The sequence below is a fragment of the Schistocerca cancellata genome, chromosome 4 (genome assembly GCF_023864275.1).
Source record: "Schistocerca cancellata isolate TAMUIC-IGC-003103 chromosome 4, iqSchCanc2.1, whole genome shotgun sequence".
In the NCBI taxonomy this organism is placed as follows: Eukaryota; Metazoa; Arthropoda; class Insecta; order Orthoptera; family Acrididae; genus Schistocerca; species Schistocerca cancellata.
The window spans coordinates 393,448,229-393,464,723 of record NC_064629.1 but is presented as its reverse complement, the minus strand read 5'-3'; positions in this window follow the sequence as shown (position 1 = coordinate 393,464,723).

Below are 16,495 nucleotides of genomic sequence, written 5' to 3'. Positions count from 1 at the left end.
ATCACAAATTTGTGTACCGCACTGTGATTGATGCCTGTGAGCCCCATAGTTTGTCTTGTAGGAGACAACAACCGGAGAGCATTCCTGTTTGTCAGTATTCATTCCCATAAAAAAGTGACTGTTCCAAGGAAATATTGGGAAAATCGTAGGCTAACCTTCTGTGCTACAGGCTTATCAGTGCGAACACGAAGACTGCATCTCCCCCTCACCAGAAATAGCTTGTAACTAATATTAGTGCGGGTGCTGCTCCAGAATATGTTTACCTTTTCTTAAAATTGTGTAAAAGGAAGCAAACATGTATAAAAAGAAACTTTCTTCAGAAGATTGATAAATTTCTGGAAGGACAACATATCTGACTTACTTTAACCTAATGTTTTACATTTTAAGTATGATCTATTCAGTTAAAGATGATATCATTTCCTTTTGTTTCTCTGAGCAGTGACTGACGACTTAGGAAATTTTTCTCCACTGAAAGCATTAGAAGCTCATTTAATCATACCAAATTGGTAGTGCTAATTAGAAAAATTTATATTCTTTCAGTGCCGAAAAGTAGCGGTGTGCATCCGATATAATCATGGGTATTGTCAAGATAATATCAGTTTCGTAATTTCACCAAGAAACTTGTCTAGTTCGTTTTCCAAGATAAATATCAGTATCTGCATAAATTTCCAGCATTTCTGAATATCAGGTCTGCATTATGAAAGTTTTGGTGGAGTTTCAAGGTTTTCTTTGTCAGTCATGGGCTATGCATCAATGGTTAGTACTCTCTCTTTCTTACGATGTTCACTCTTTAAACCACTGAATCATTCCTTGCTGAACAATTTAGCACTTACTAAGTGTTGATTGGAAGAATATCTGTCCATTACGTCAACACACGTACCATCACAAACTACCTTAGCTTCTGCCATGAGTGTCTTCGAAGGATTCTGACATTAATTCCTTGTTTCCAAAGTAGCTGTTTTGAAATATGTTATATATTCATTTACTTTAAAAAAAAGAATTTCTCTAGATTGCATTTGGTTGTAAGTAATTTCCGAATGAGGTTAAATCTGACGAAAAGGATCTGACGAAATCTTGAAATTATCATTATTCCGCTATATTAAAATTCCTGTTGCTTCTGCATTGTTTGATCTGGATTTGACGTCTACTGCATTTCAGTCAGACCGTTTTTTGAAAGCTGCAAATTTTCATTAGCTTTGTTTCTGGTCCGTATGTTGAACTTTCACGTTACAGAGGATGAACGTGGAATGTTGACGTCCATATGATTCTGAAGAACGGATAGCTATGCAGTGCTCTTCAGAATGTACAGAATTTTAGAACCAAATATTCTCGCATTGCGTATAATAATTGCTGCATTTACCGTAATTAAATTAAGCTGATGTAGATGATAATGAATCAAATACCGTTAGTATAAACTGCTTTTACTTTTGCTTGAAATCCTGTTTTACGTATTTCGTGATATTTGCACCATCAAATGTATGAGATAAAGGTTTTCGTCCATTTTCTTGAAGGATTATGGCCAATCATTCTACAATACGTTTTTAATATGCTATCTGCATTTTGAGTTTCTGAAGTGAAGAATCTCCAGAAGCGCTCAAATATTTCCCCATTCAAAACGTATGGTAGAATAAGAACCACTTGCATGTGTTTCTAAACATTTGTTGTGGCATCAGCCATGAGCGCTACACAGGAAGCTTGCCTAATATCCGTCCGTGTCTCCTCACGGTATAATTGTGACATGGAGTCAAGCATGTCATTCTGCATGGTCTTACAAACACCTTTGAAGACCGTACTGGTGTCTAACTGGTTTTTCAAATTTTAATCTAATTTAGATGCAAAATTTACTAATCCTCTAGATACCACTAGATTTACTGAATCGTCTGTTCCGTTTTGTCCACGTAAACGAGCATCAGTTTCCACTAAGGAATATGCAGTCTATTATTTATGAAAATTTCACAGTTCGTTTTATCCTGTATATTATTCTCATTGATTGACAATATATATTCAAAACCAAGTTTCTCCTTAATACTTAGTACATTACTTAAAAGTGAGAGTGAAAGATTACCAGCATGTGTCTTTGACATCAAATACTTTTCAGCATTTTTGTTTCATGTGGTTTATACACTCCTGTAAATGGAAAAAAGAACACATTGACACCGGTGTGTCAGACCCACCATACTTGCTCCGGACACTGCGAGAGGGCTGTACAAGCAATGATCACACGCACGGCACAGTGGACACACCAGGAACCGCGGTGTTGGCCGTCGAATGGCGCTAGCTGCGCAGCATTTGTGCACCGCCGCCGTCAGTGTCAGCCAGTTTGCCGTGGCATACGGAGCTCCATCGCAGTCTTTAACACTGGTAGCATGCCGCGACAGCGTGGACGTGAACCGTATGTGCAGTTGACGGACTTTGAGCGAGGGCGTATAGTGGGCATGCGGGAGGCCGGGTGGACGTACCGCCGAATTGCTCAACACGTGGGGCGTGAGGTCTCCACAGTACATCGATGTTGTCGCCAGTGGTCGGCGGAAGGTGCACGTGCCCGTCGACCTGGGACCGGACCGCAGCGACGCACGGATGCTCGCCAAGACCGTAGGATCCTACGCAGTGCCGTAGGGGACCGCACCGCCACTTCCCAGCAAATTAGGGACACTGTTGCTCCTGGGGTATCGGCGAGGACCATTCGCAACCGTCTCCATGAAGCTGGGCTACGGTCCCGCACACCGTTAGGCCGTCTTCCGCTCACGCCCCAACATCGTGCAGCCCGCCTCCAGTGGTGTCGCGACAGGCGTGAATGGAGGGACGAATGGAGACGTGTCGTCTTCAGCGATGAGAGTCGCTTCTGCCTTGGTGCCAATGATGGTCGTATGCGTGTTTGGCGCCGTGCAGGTGAGCGCCACAATCAGGACTGCATACGACCGAGGCACACAGGGCCAACACCCGGCATCATGGTGTGGGGAGCGATCTCCTACACTGGCCGTACACCACTGGTGATCGTCGAGGGGACACTGAATAGTGAACGGTACATCCAAACCGTCATCGAACCCATCGTTCTACCATTCCTAGACTGGCAAGGGAACTTGCTGTTCCAATAGGACAATGCCCGTCCGCATGTGTCCCGTGCCACCCAACGTGCTCTAGAAGGTGTAAGTCAACTACCCTGGCCAGCATGATCTCCGGATCTGTCCCCCATTGAGCATGTTTGGGACTGGATGAAGCGTCGTCTCACGCGGTCTGCACGTCCAGCACGAACGCTGGTCCAACTGAGGCGCCAGGTGGAAATGGCATGGCAAGCCGTTCCACAGGACTACATCCAGCATCTCTACGATCGTCTCCATGGGAGAATAGCAGCCTGCATTGCTGCGAAAGGTGGATATACACTGTACTAGTGCCGACATTGTGCATGCTCTGTTGCCTGTGTCTATGTGCCTGTGGTTCTGTCAGTGTGATCATGTGATGTATCTGACCCCAGGAATGTGTCAATAAAGTTTCCCCTTCCTGGGACAATGAATTCACGGTGTTCTTATTTCAATTTCCAGGAGTGTATTTCTAAGATTATGTTCTTTCCACGTTACATCTGTTGGAAACAGTAAACAATGAAAGCAAGACAGTGCACTTTTTTCTTCACGGCGGCAAAGAAAAATTTTCCGTAAGTATCATTCAGAAATAAAACTAGGAATATATTTCTTGTTCTTATTTATGCCTAGCTAAGATCTTAGAATATCAGGTTTCGAACGACATATTTCCCTTACTGTAACTGCCTTATGGAGAGGAAGCTGCGAAAACGTAAGCTGTTGAAGTTCACTCAACAGTCGCAGAACTTATTTCTTGGGGATGCAAGGCCATGGTTAAAGTTAGCAGCAAAATTAAAGAACCAATGAAATAAAGCAGCTGGGAGCAGGATTATAATACTCTGCATTACATTGAGGGAGTTGTTCGATGGTTTTTGAGCACAGCTCACGCGGAGTAAAATGAGCAACTACCGTGCAGCAGGACGCAAGCCACCGTCGGCACTGCGAGAGCGACACTCCTCCCTCCCCCTCGCAGTCTCATTTGCAGCTTCCTATGTGCATGCGCAAAACGGACAGACGCCACACCGCTGGGAACGTGAAGAATTTTGCATCTGTTTTTATAAACAGGGGGATGACTAGAGCCATTGAGCTTATAGGTTATACAGGGAGTCCAACAAATGACTCCCTGATTTTAAAATTAAAATAACATTAAAATAACGATCCATAGAAGAAGGCAACAAACGGTACGTTCGAAGAAGTCGTTACAAAATCTTCCAACAGATGGCGCAGTAACTGCATTGTGTAATGCTTGTCATTAACACTCCGAAGCTCAGTGTGACGTGAAAAAGAGATCAATGTAGCGAAGGAAAATCTGGAAACCATGTATTCAATTGAACAACGTGTATTTCCGGAATGTCACGGATTAGAACACAGTATTAAGAAAACAAGGTCCAGTATTTAAACGCGATTTAATGTTAAGAAAGGACACGATGCGAAAACCAATCGATAGCTATTCGTCAAATTGTAATTAAAGGCAGCGTGACTGATAGTGTAGAGGGGCGTGACGGTCCCAGATCAGCTGTAGTTACCCATGAAAATTTCGCCACAGTTTCTGTATTTACGTCAGCAACTAGTGGTCTCGCGTTAGCGTTCTCGCTTACCGAGCACGGGGTCCCGGGTTCGATTGCCGGTGGCTTCACCTGCCTCGATATGACTGGGTGTTGTTGTGTCGTCTTCATTATCATCATTCATCCCCACAACAGCCGGAGGAAGGCAATGGAAAACCACCACCGCTAGGACCTTGCCTAGTACGGCGGTGCAAAGTTAGCGCATCGTCCCCCTATGATCTGTCAAGGAGTATGGGACTTCATCATCATCTGAACTTACTGAGCAACATCCAAAGAAATTCGTTTGAAAAATTGCAACAGAGAGTGGATTGATGCGTTACAGCATGCATGCAGTACTGAGAAACAGTTTACTCATGTTTCCATTGAAAATCCAAAGTCGTCAGCACAGCACCTTCTGTTAGCAGTTTTCGTAACTATTATTTCCAAAGTTCCATACTAAATTCTTAAACCTATCACTACAAACATACAATTTGTTGGGTTATTATATCGATCTTTATAGTCACTCTATTTTATTTTAAGGCAACGGAGTCCTTTGCTGGACAGCCTGTTCATTGTAGAGCGTAAATGAAGAATAAAAAAAAAAGTCTCATTACATTAAATGTTACCGAAAATATTAAGTGGAAACAAGAGGTGCTGCATTAACACAGTGCGTACATTGTTCCTCAGACTTGCGGAGTATGAGGCAGGAGCCGGTGAGTCGTACAGGAGTTCCCGCGCTGCCCGGCTGTCCCGTCCCAAGAAGGTGGCTCCTCTCGCGACGCGCGCAGGAAGCTCTCCAGTTGCTTATCGCGCCACGTGGAGGCGCTGTGCGCTGACTGTTGCAACGGCTCAGCTCGCATGCACACGCCGCTTCCTCCGGAATTTTTGATGCGCGGCGGATCCGTCGTCCCGTCTGCCATTCCGTATCTTTTCTGGCCGAGCGAGATCAGAGAACCGAATTGTCGATAACCAGTTCGGGTGAAACACATTCCTTTACAGAGCCACTTTTCCATGCGATTAATCGGCATTGTCTTTGGTGTTCGTTCACAATTTGTCATATAAGGAGGGCTTATTCCAATAGTGGTGCAAGTCAATTTTTGTTCATTTTGAGATACAGAGTCCTAAAGTTAAATGAGCGCAGAAAAATCTGCAGTTGAGGTACCAGAAATATTCAAGAATATGGCTTCTTGCTGGAGATGAACCTTTATCTCTGTTTGTTTGGATCATTAATTTCAAAAGCATTATCGGCAGAAAAGTGGAGGTTATGGACACGGAGTCAGTTGTTTCCTGTGGAGTGTGTTTCGAAACTTCGGTTACAACTTTGAGGATCTGAAGAGGCAAATGAATATACAGCATTCTGAATAGGAACTTTTCTTCGGGGACGTAGAGTTGCACATCTACGACCATTGAAATCACGTGTTTAATGCATATATTTCTGCTTAGGAAATGAGCTACGGCCCAGATTTGACTGTTACGGCATGCAAATAGGAGACATTTCCCTTCTCCACTGCTGAAGTGGATGAGTTCAACACCTAATTTCAAAAGATTCTAGAACGAGAATGGTACATTTCCTGATATTTGTTCCTGTTCAGAATATTTTGCACTCATTTTCTCTACGGGTCCCAAAAGTTCTTTTCACTGGAATCGCCGAAAACCGTGTATGTAATCTTCCTCATCTCCCAAATTAGACGTACGTCACTGTTCAACCACCTGAGTCAGATTAATAATTCTCTGCCGGGATGTGCGAGGCTTGTGGTGTAAAATATTCTCCAGTTTACATAGTTTCCCTAGTAAGATCATCCTCAGTGGTGCCTGAAACACTGCAGTTTTTTAAATCGTGAAGTGAGCAGGACGCCAACGGCCTTGCCGCAGTAGTAACACCGGTTACCGTCAGATGACCGAAGTTAAGCGCTGTCGGGCTGGAATTGCACTTGGATGGATGACTATCCGGTCTGCCGAGCGCTGTTGCAAGCGGGATGCACTCAGCCCTTGTGAGGCAAACTGAGGAGCTACTTGATTGAGAAGTAGCGGCTCCGGTCTCGTAAACTGACATACTGCCGGGAGAGCGGTGTGCTGACCACATGCCCCTCCACAACCGCATCCAGTGACTGACATAATAACATGTATTTTTTTTATGAAAATCAACTAATAATACTTATAAAAGTTTTCCCCAAGCTTTAAACACGTTTTTCTTGAAAGACGATTTTTCAAAACTGCGTGCAGCATGAAATGAAAACGGTTCATCCTATTAAATTCTGCTTTTAACTCCCGTAAAGTAAACACAAGAAATGGTTCAAATGGCTCTGAGCACTATGTGACTTAACATCTGAGGTCATCAGTCCCCTAGAAATTAGAACTACTTAAACCTAACTAACCTAAATACATCACACACATCCATGCCCGAGGCAGGATTCGAACCTGCGACCGTAGCGGTCGCGCGGTTCCAGACTGTAGCGCCTAGAACCGCTCGGCCACGCCGGCCGGCGGTCTGTATATTATTTATGACTCCCAGCAGTCAGTATGGTGTGAAGTCACCAGGTGATGTATTGAAGGCTAATAAACGGTATGCATGGAATAAGACAGTGGAAGCAGGTGTGCCGTACGAGAACCTCTTTCAACATGGTTAGTATAAAATTCGAGAATGTTTCACCCGTAATTACTGGAGGACAGTGAGAAACAAGTTTCTGGTCCGTCATATCATATATATTTTTAATAAAGAACAAGTCTTGCGACTGTGATGGCCACTTGTGGCCGGGCGTTGTTCTGCTGAAATATGGCTATTGACGAAAAAAGTATTTTGATGATGCAAGCGGGGGAGTGATTCGCTTGATTTTAACAACAAATATAAATTTTGATTTTAACAACAAATAGAAATTGAAATTTAAAACAGAGCCCCATTCGTCTTACGCTGGTGTAATAGACAGCAAGAGTAAAAATAGACCTTTAATCTCTCCTCTGGTATCTCTGAAACAACAGAGAAAACGTAGCCATTTGGCAGCTGCATATTGATAATATTTACAGCCATTCTTCCTCAGTTCCTACTTCGATAATGTTTATAATGTACATAAGGATCAATATCATTCACCACTTGAAACGGAATATTTAGTAATGTTTTTACTAGACATATTTTAGCTAAACATACTAGGTGGCTTCAGTGCATATAATCTAGCAGCAACATCATGCGCAGCGCACCACAGGCGATATTGTATACAGTTAAACAGGAAATTGTGAGACGCACTTGTTTAATAACTTATGTTGTATAAATCTAATGCAAGAGCCAATTGGGATACAGAATGAATAGGAGACATGAAAACGACTGAAAAAGAGTAATATTATTAGGGGAAATGTGTTTGCTAAAAGCAATAATAAAAATTACGTTGGAAAACAAGGACAGTATTTATTTTCTCATATAGCTGATAGACATTATTTGGCATCTCTTCTGCACAAATGATTGCACTGCCCACCGGCGCAGACTGGTGATCAAGCGTGATTTCTGATGAGACTGGCAAAGGGATCTGAAGTGGACGACTCGAAAGGAGGACGAACAACGTATTTCACATAATATGTGTTTTCGTCAGGTTAAATGGATATCTACAGTCCAGCGATGAGACCCTTGATCCCGAAACGCGGTAATACGTTACGTGAGCAGTGCTGCAATGTGTGTCGAATGTTACTACGTTACAACAACAGAATATAATACCAGCTAGCCCGCGTACATAGAAATGAAAAATAAAACGCATTGTCTGAAGGAAAAAAGTATCATCTTGGAGATATGGACGGATGTCAATGTAACTTCGTACAACACATCATTAGAGCTGCAATTCATCGTGACGGATAGAACGGCCACCAGAGTACATTAGCGTTAAGTGCTGCTCCTACGTCTAATAGCATGTATAATATGCGTGAAGGGTGTCAGACGTTGAGTGATCACTGTGCAGACATGATGAGGCCATGTACGCGTGTGAGATTGCCCTTTCAGCACTTGACAGAGTGCGATAGGGGCTTGATTATGGATCTGCCTTTGACTGACTGGTCTAATCGTTCAGCGTCCAGAGTTGTGAGGGATTAGAATATTACAGTGGTCCAACGTTGGACTGAATGGGAACGTATTCGCCGTCAGTGTCCCGCACACCACGCCTCACATCCTCGAGGCAGAATCACTGTCTTTGGCAGTGCACCAAGCACCTCATAACCCCTTCAGGTATGCGCCTGTCATCTGAGAACAACATCGTTTATCATCCTGCAACATTGGTCGGACACTAGCGGCAGCCAGACTAGGGAATTATCGTCCAATGCGTTGGCTGCCGTTAACACGACAACACAAATGGGTGCATTTGGAGTGGTGCCGTAACCAGGAAGCATGGACTGCTGATGAATGGAATCAAATTGCGTTTAGCACTGAATCGTAGTTTTCCACTATCCTAGATGACCGTCATCAGCGATTATCACGGCCAAGTAGTGAGAGGTTCCATTTTACCAACGTCTTAGGGACACACAGCACGATGAATCTCTGACTTCGACACGGTACGTAACGGACATCCGGCTTGCTCATGTGTTCCATCTCATGTGGCAGCGTCGTGGTGGCATTTTTCAACAAGGGAATGGTCGCTGACACAGGGAAGTTGTCTTTCTGAACAGTCTGCATGTTACTGATGTACTCCCGTTGCCAGATCCTTTACGTAACAGAACATGTGTAGGACCAACTTGAACATCTACTTCGTCCCAGCGCTAGTATGCCGGACACAAAAGACCACTTACAAGTGCTAGTGACCAATTTGTCCCAGGAGAGGAAACAATGGCATTGTGACATCCAGGCCAGAGGGGATGTAACGTCGTACAGGTAAGTGGGTTCACAATGAGAAGTTTTTTTGTAACTTTTACCCGAATTTGTAAAAAAAAAAATGAAAAACATCACAAACCCTCTCAGTTCGTAAAGATTCATTTAGTCTCCTCCTCCCCTTCTGTGTGCTTCATCGTCTGTGTCAGGCAGTGTAGTTTCCGTTTTAAGTCCTACGAAGGGGTTGAGCGGCCAAAACGGACATTTGTGTGCTCTCTCAGAGTGGCATATCATGGATGTAGTTGCTAATATACACTCCTGGAAATGGAAAAAAGAACACATTGACACCGGTGTGTCAGACCCACCATACTTGCTCTGGGCACTGCGAGAGGTCTGTACAAGCAATGATCACACGCACGGCACAGCGGACACACCAGGAACCGCGGTGTTGGCCGTCGAATGGCGCTAGCTGCGCAGCATTTGTGCACCGCCGCCGTCAGTGTCAGCCAGTTTGCCGTAGCATACGGAGCTCCATAGCAGTCTTTAACACTGGTAGCATGCCGCGACAGCGTGGACGTGAACCGTATGTGCAGTTGACGGACTTTGAGCGAGGGCGTATAGTGGGCATGCGGGAGGCCGGGTGGACGTACCGTCGAATTGCTCAACACGTGGGGCGTGCGGTCTCCACAGTACATCGACGTTGTCGCCAGTGGTCGGCGGAAGGTGCACGTGCCCGTCGACCTGGGACCGGACCGCAGCGACGCACGGATTCACGCCAAGACCGTAGGATCCTACGCAGTGCCGTAGGGGACCGCACCGCCACTTCCCAGCAAATTAGGGACACTGTTGCTCCTGGGGTATCGGCGAGGACCATTCGCAACCGTCTCCATGAAGCTGGGCTACGGTCCCGCACACCGTTAGGCCGTCTTCCGCTCACGCCCCAACATCGTGCAGCCCGCCTCCAGTGGTGTCGCGACAGCCGTGAATGGAGGGACGAATGGAGACGTGTCGTCTTCAGCGATGAGAGTCGCTTCTGCCTTGGTGCCAATGATGGTCGTATGCGTGTTTGGCGCCGTGCAGGTGAGCGCCACAATCAGGACTGCATACGACCGAGGCACACAGGGCCAACAGCTGGCATCATGGTGTGGGGAACGATCTCCTACACTGGCCGTACACCACTGGTGATCGTCGAGGGGACACTGAATAGTGCACGGTACATCCAAACCGTCATCGAACCCATCATTCTACCATTCCTAGATCGGCAAGGGAACTTGCTGTTCCAACAGGACAATGCACGTCCGCATGTATCCCGTGCCACCCAACGTGCTCTAGAAGGTGTAAGTCAACTACCCTGGCCAGCAAGATCTCCGGATCTGTCCCCCATTGGGCATGTTTGGGACTGGATGAAGCGTCGTCTCACGCGGCCTGGACGTCCAGCACGAACGCTGGTCCAACTGAGGCGCCAGGTGGAAATGGCATGGCAAGCCGTTCCACAGGACTACATCCAGCATCTCTACGATCGTCTCCATGGGAGAATAGCAGCCTGCATTGCTGCGAAAGGTGGATATACACTGTACTAGTGCCGACATTGTGCATGCTCTGTTGCCTGTGTCTATGTGTCTGTGGTTCTGTCAGTGTGATCATGTGATGTATCTGACCCCAGGAATGTGTCAATAAAGTTTCCCCTTCCTGGGACAATGAATTCACGGTGTTCTTATTTCAATTTCCAGGAGTGTAGAATTAGCCTCATACGAAAAATCGTGTAACAATAGATGAATTTCGAGAAGTATTTATTACAAATCTGTTACCGTTGTAGTGTATATGTTTTGGCAACTAGTTTCCAACCGACTGGTTTATTTTCAAGCCTGAGCTTCTGAAGATGCACTGAAAGTGACTTATCTTAATTATAACCATTTAAAATTGGCGTTATACAGTGGCGGGAGATAAGTGTCACAATAGACGTATGTTCACTACGCAAGACAGACTCAAACTCCGGTAAGTATAGTAAGCTTATGTGTATTTTGAAATTTATCTTCCATCAGTGTTTGATGTATGTACTGTCACTTTCAGATGGCTGCCATTAAGTTCAGAAAATTTCAGTGCAGCCTCACTAGGACATGCATGAGAAACTAGTTTCCAGAATATACGTACCGCTATTGTGACAAATTTGTATTATACACTTTGTGACCTAAAATGACTGCTGATCCGACATCAACAAAATGGTGAAACAAAACACGAACTTTTATACCAAAAATCTTAATATGTTATCCTCAGGTAATTTCTTTTTCTCTTTCTTCTCATAACGTACTGCTTCCTGAGATATCGTATACATTGTGCATCTTTTCCGTGCATGACCTTAGACGGTACTCTTGAGGTTGTTCCGCGACAGAGACGGAGTCTCGATACCGCTGCGTGACGCGAAACATACTAGGAGGTACCTCGCGGTGGTGGCATCACCGCAACCAGTAGTAAGGGTGCGCAGGAAAAGTGCGGCGGCAGCGTCAGAGGCAGCAGAGGCGTTCGATATCACTGGCCTTCCCGCCGCTGGTCCTAATGTTATTACCGCAGGGCAGCCGTTGACGATATCAACTACTGCATCTTCGCGCCTTATTTATATTAACACGCTGCCAGTCCACAGTACGAATTTGCCTTCCACATCTTCTTCTTCATTTAACATCTTCTGCAGCAAATCAACTACATCTTGTGCTATCTAATCAGAGAAATGCAACGTCCTGATCTTTTAACCGACATACTAGCATTTAATAAAGAGAGAAATTCTTAGCAAAGAGCTACTTTACCTACACAGAGTGAAGGAAGAAGATCACTGTTCGACGCAAGTCGAAGACGACACTAAAAACGCCGTGTTATGTAGGTTTTCAAAAGTATGAGAAAGAGCCCGTGTCATTTTTTGACTATTCATTGCGAATACATAGAAAGAAGGATCCTTTATTGTATGATTATATGATAGCGGAACAAACACTGGTAGCAGTTACGTCTGTAAAACATCTGGGAGTATGCGTGCGGAACGATTTGAAGTGGAATGATCATATAAAATTAATTGTTGGTAAGGTCGGTACCAGGTTGAGCTTCATTGGGAGAGTTCTTAGAAAATGTAGTCCATCAAAAAGGGAGGTGGCTTACAAAACACTCGTTCGACCTATACTTGAGTATTGCTCATCAGTGTGGGATCCGTACCAGGTCGGGTTGACGGAGGAGATAGAGAAGATGCAAAGAAGACCGGCGCGTTTCGTCACAGGGTTATTTGGTAAGCGGGATTGTGTTACGGAGATGTTTAGCAAACTCTAGTGGCAGACTCTGCGAGAGAGGCGCTCTGCATCGCGGTGTAGCATGCTCGCCAGGTTTCGAGAGGGTGCGTTTCTGGATGAAGTATTGAATATATTGCTTCCCCCTACTTATACCTCCCAAGGAGATCACGAATGTAAAATTAGAGAGATTCGAGTGCGCACGGAGGCTTTCCGGCAGTCGTTCTTCCCGCGAACCATACGCGACTGGAACAGGAAAGGGAGGTAATGACAGTGGCACGTAAAGTGCCCTCCGCCACACAAAGTCGGGTGGCTTGCGGAGTATAAATGTAGATGTATATAATGAGGTGACAAAAGCCATGGGACAGCGATATGCACATATACAGATGGCGGTAGTACCACGTACACGAAGTATAAAAGGACAGTGCATTTAAGTGGTCCCTGCCGCCGTTGGATAAGCAGCTGCAGCAGCAAGTCGTATACTCTTAGGTCACTTATTTGTTACATAGTTTGATTCTTAATTCTTTGCGTGTCTTTGGTATTTGCATTGTTTAATTCATAAATTTGGGTCGTATTGTAGTATTTGAGAGTTGTAGCATCGCGTTTTAGTACCTGAATAGTGTAAAATCGCGTAGTCTCCTTCCTCCGCCGAGCAGTGTGTCAGCAGAGCGCAAGTAGCAGCATTACTGCTTATACTAGGCAATCTTGTATTTTAATAACCGTTTAAATTTTGTGTCGAATTTCTTGTGCTCTCTGTAGATTAGTTCAGACGTTCTTTGCACAACAGTTTTTGCATGGGTAGGGACAGCAACTGCTGTGTTCGGATGCGGTCTGAGTTGGTATCCCTTCGCTCCCAGCTTCAGGCAGTGTGGGCTTCGGTCACACAGCTTCAGGCTGTTGCCAATGGGCATCACAGTGGAGGTCCGGATGGGGGTTTGTCGGGGTCGTCCCACGCATCCCCTTATCGGGCTAAGACTGTGGGTGCCCGGGATACTGCCAACATTGAGGCTGATCCCTCACCAGTGTTAGAGTGGGAGGTCGTCTCGAGGTGTGGCAGGGGGCGAAAGACATTCTGGAGGGCTGAACGGAAGGCCTCTCCAGTTTGTCTGACGAACCGGTTTCAGGCTCTGTCTCAGGCTGATACTGATTTTTGGCCGGACATGGCTGCTTGTCCTGTTCCAGAGGTTGCCCCTCAGTCTGCAAGATCCGGGCGGTCGCCGAGGGTGGGCTTACTGGTAATTGGGAGCTCCAACATCAGGCGCGTAATGGGGCCCCTTAGGGATATGGCAGCAAGAGAGGGGAAGAAAACCAATGAGCACTCCGTGTGCAGACCGGGGGGAGTCGTTCCAGATGTGGAAAGTGTCCTTCCGGATGCCATGAAGGGTACAGGGTGCACGCATCTGCAGGTGGTCGCTCATGTCGACACCAATGATGTGTGTCGCTATGGATCGGAGGAAATCCTCTCTGGCTTCCGGCGGCTATCTGATTTGGTGAAGACTGCCAGTCTCGCTAGCGGGATGAAAGCAGAGCTCACCAACTGCAGCATCGTCGACAGGACTGACTGCGGACCTTTGGTACAAAGCCGAGTGGAGGGTCTGAATCAGAGGCTGAGACGGTTCTGCGACCGTGTGGACTGTAGATTCCTCGACTTGCGCCATAGGGTGGTGGGGTTTCGGGTTCCGCTGGATAGGTCAGGAGTCCACTACACGCAGCAAGCGGCCACACGGGTAGCAGGGGTTGTGTGGCGTGGACTGGGCGGTTTTTTAGGTTAGATGGCCTCGGGAAAGTACAGAAAGGGCAGAAGCCTCAAAGGGTGCGGGGCAAAGTCAGGACATGTGTGGGCCAAGCTGCAATCAGTATTGTAATTGTAAACTGTCGAAGTTGCATTGGTAAAGTGCTCGAACTTCAAGCGCTGATAGAAAGCACCGAAGCTTAAATCGTTATAGGTACAGAAAGCTGGCTGAAGCCAGAGATAAATTCTGCCGAAATTTTTACAAACGCACAGACGGTGTTGAGAAAGGATAGATTGCATGCAACCGGTGGTGGCGTGTTTGTCGCTGTTAGTAGAAGTTTATCCTGTAGTGAAGTAGAAGTGGATAGTTCCTGTGAATTATTATGGGTGGAGGTTTCACTCAACAACCGAGATAGGTTAATAGTTGGCTCCTTTTACCGACCTCCCGACTCAGCAGCATTAGTGGCATAACAACTGAGAGAAAATTTGGAATACATTTCACATAAATTTTCTCAGCATGTTATAGTCTTAGGTGGAGATTTCAATTTACCAGATATAGACTGGCACACTCAGATGTTTAGGACGGGTGGTAGGGACAGAGCATCGAGTGACATTATACTGAGTGCACTATCCGAAAATTACCTCGAGCAATTAAACAGAGAACCGACTCGTGGAGATAACATCTTGGACCTACTGATAACAAACAGACCCGAACTTTTCAACTCTGTATGTGCAGAACAGGGAATCAGTGATCATAAGGCCGTTGTAGCATCCCTGAATATGGAAGTTAATAGGAATATAACAAAAGGAAGGAAGGTTTATCTATTTAGCAAGAGTAATAGAAGGCAGATTTCAGACTACCTAACAGATAAAAACGAAAATTTCTGTTCCGACACTGACAATGTTGAGTGTTTATGGAAAAAGTTCAAGGCAATCGTAAAATGCGTATTAGACAGGTACGTGCGGAGTAAAACTGTGAAGGACGGGAAAAACCCACCGTGGTTCCACAACAAAGTTAGGAAACTACTGCGAAAGCAAAGAGAGCTCACTACAAGTGTAAACGTAGCTAAAACCTCTCAGACAAACAGAAGCTAAGCGAAGTCAAAGTTAGCGTAAGGAGGGCTGTGCGTGAAGCGTTCAGTGAATTCGAAAGTAAAATTCTATGTACCGACTTGACAGAAAATCCTAGGAAGTTCTTGTCTTACGTTAAATCAGTAAGTGGCTCGAAACAGCATATCCAGACACTCCAGGATGATGATGGCATTGAAACAGAGGATGACACGCGTAAAGCTGAAATACTAAACGCCTTTTTCCAAAGCTGTTTCACAGAGGAAGACCGCACTGCAGTTCCTTCTCTAAATCCTCGCACAAACGAAAAAATGGCTGACATCGAAATAAGTGTCCAAGGAATAGAAAAGCAACTGGAATCACTCAACAGAGGAAAGACCACTGGATCTGACGGGATACCAATTCGATTCTGCACAGAGTACGCGAAAGAACTTGCCCCCCTTCTAACTACCGTGTACCGCAAGTCTCTAGAGGAACGGAAGGTTCCAAATGATTGGAAAAGAGCACAGGTAGTCCCAGTCTTCAAGAAGGGTCGTCGAGCAGATGCGCAAAACTATAGACCTCTATCTCTGACGTCGATCTGTTGTAGAATTTTAGAACATGTTTTTGCTCGCGTATCATGTCGTTTTGGGAAACCCAGAATCTACTCTGCAGGAATCAACATGGATTCCGGAAACAGCGATCGTGTGAGACCCAACTCGCATTTTTTGTTCATGAGACCCAGAAAATATTAGATACAGCCTCCCAGGTAGATGCTACTTTCCTTGACTTCCGGAAGGCGTTCTATACAGTTCCGCACTGTCGCCTGATAAACAAAGTAAGAGCCTACGGAATATCAGACCAGCTGTGTGGCTGGATTGAAGAGTTTTTAGCAAACAGGACACAGCATGTTGTTATCAATGGAGGGACGTCTACAGACGTTAAAGTAACCTCTGGCGTGCCACAGGGGAGTGTTATGAGACCATTGCTTTTCACAATATATATAAATGACCTAGTAGATAATGTCGGAAGTTCCATGCGGCTTTTCGCGGATGATG